Consider the following 2,500-nt stretch of genomic DNA (forward strand, 5'->3'; position numbering starts at 1 on the left):
AGAGGCCTCCTTTACTTAGGGTTCATTCTTTTCCTCAGTTGCTTCTGTGTCATCTTTCTGTTTCCCGGAAGTGGAACTTTCCTTTCGCACACTTTCATCGATAATCTTTTAAAATATATCAAAAGCAACAAACAAGTAAGTACGTATAACTAGTATTTTCGGTAATGATATCGCCTGTACCATAAAATTGTTTCTAAGCTTACCCGTGCAGCTTCTCGCTTTCTGTATGCCCCTCGAGGTGGATTGCTTTTGACCTCTGAAGTATCAAATGTGCCGTTGTCGCTGTCACCGTCTCTTCTTGATTTTTTGGTTTGAGGAGGACAATTTTAAAGATTGTTGGAACGGCATTGGCGTTAATTGAATTCTTCATCTTCAAACCTAAAGACTTAGCGATAACAGTTTGTGCCTCAAATCAATCGTCAGTGAAATGAGCACTGCAAAGTCTACTTGAATTCGTATGATAATAAAAGTCAGACCGTGTGTTTTTGACAGCATTCATCCACAGTCTTGCAAAGTGGGGGTCTTCTGGCCATTGATGGAGACTCACTCCGTTTTTACGGGTGTTAGAACATCCACCAGCTATACAGCGATGCGGCATAAAAAAGCGCAGAGAAAGTTTCGAATCAAGGAATTGCGAAAGCGCAATGACCCCTATTTATGAAGCAATCTTAAGAGAATTTACCGGAAGAGGTTTGCGAGGTTCTCCTTTCTACGTCATTTCCGCTTTTCGGCCATAGTGCTTTGTTTCAAATCTCAGGCGAGATACTTTGTTAATTTATGGGGAAGAAAGAAAGAATCAAACTCTTTCGATGGTTAATATGTTTCAAGTAGGCATTAAGCAACAGGTTTGTGAAGTTTTGTACTGGGGAATAGAGTATCCCTTCAAATATCAGTCCGTTGTGGCTACCGATGGAATTGCCAGCGCGGGAAGTGTTTGTGTGAACTCTTAGTACTTTTTAGAAATGTTGAACGGGCTTAAGCAGTCCACAAAATGTATAAATAGTAAGACAACACTATTTGTAGTTGGCGACTTTTCTCAAGAAGCTAAAGGATGGCTAAATTAAATGTCAAGCCCAGAAGCGTGACTTCATTCATAATGACCTACGTGTTCATTGAAGAAATGTACAGGAAGACTATTTAAGGTCTTGTGACAGTCTTGAGATGTTGTGATGGTTATGCTGTGATGTCTCTGCTCAAAGCCTTATCATTCTGTGGAGAGCTGCTCCGCAATACCGATAGACAGTGCTTGTATTTGTTGTATTTTAATTTATTTAAATTATCGGGGATCTTTTGTTTGGAGCTGTCACTCTGTTAGATTACCCGGCCAATCTGGGCTGAGTCTCGATGCAAATGTCTCCGATGTACCAGTAGGCGACTTTCTTGATTGTATATGTGAATGCGCCTTCGAACCGTTTAGACGGCGTGAACCAATTCGTCCTTGAACCATTGTCCAACCAAGAATCGTTCGATGATTAAGCGTTCCTGGGATGATTTTCCGTGAATAAAATTTCCAAGTAGTTTCATCCAGGCAACCCAAAATGCAGCTTTCCTGTTCTTTTTGTCGGGTACGTAGGAACATTCTGTCGTAAGTATTCAAAACTTCCGACAAAATCCCACAATCAGTATCTGAAAATTTCCTTTCTGTTGCTCACTCAGCACGTGCTTTACAAAGCGTTGCCTCTATGGGAATGCACTTATGCGTGGGTTCTGAATTAGGTCTTAACGAATCTTTGATTCGACTTCAGCTGCCTGTTCAATAGAAAATATCCAGGACGTTAGGTCATCGATCTGATTATCCGAAAGAGTAGAATTTCCAGGGGGGCTCTTTTTCTGTTTGGATGATTTGGTTGAAGCTCGAGGTTGACTGCTCTTTCTTTTTCCAGGCAAAGGACGAGAAACCGCACTTCCTTGTTCGATTTCCACCTCATCCTCTCTTACTTAAATTATCGGAGTAATCCCTGACACAATTCATCCTCACTGCTATCCGCCATTTTGGTTTCGCTTTGGTGCTAACACAAACTTCCGGTCACGTTGCTGATTAAGTATGGACGCATATGATTGGTCTGAATTCGCGGGAAATTTGATTTAAAAAATAACTCGGTTCGTAAAAACGCCGTGACACTTTTACATGGGAGTTGCTGGCTCCAACTCATGGGCTCCTGAAAGTATAGAAAAACGATGTACGCAGACGATCACCAGATTTATACAGCAGGACAGATGATTGATGAAGTGCAAAATATACTTACAGAAGAAGGAAATTTTATTTCAAGATGGTATGAACAAAACTTGTTAAGCAACCACGAAAAGTTTTAGACAATAAGACTCGGGCCGCCAAAACAAAGAAACAAAGGAACTGAACATCACCATCACAAGTAATGTCGTAAAAAGTACGTCGGAAATTAATATCTTAGGTGTTGTATTTGAAGGTTTGACATTCACGTTAAAGAATTATCAAAGAGGATGGCAAGAAACGTTGGGGTTCTTATGAGGGTAAGGAATC

The sequence above is a fragment of the Montipora foliosa genome, chromosome 2, assembly GCF_036669935.1.
Source record: "Montipora foliosa isolate CH-2021 chromosome 2, ASM3666993v2, whole genome shotgun sequence".
Lineage (NCBI taxonomy): Eukaryota > Metazoa > Cnidaria > Anthozoa > Scleractinia > Acroporidae > Montipora > Montipora foliosa.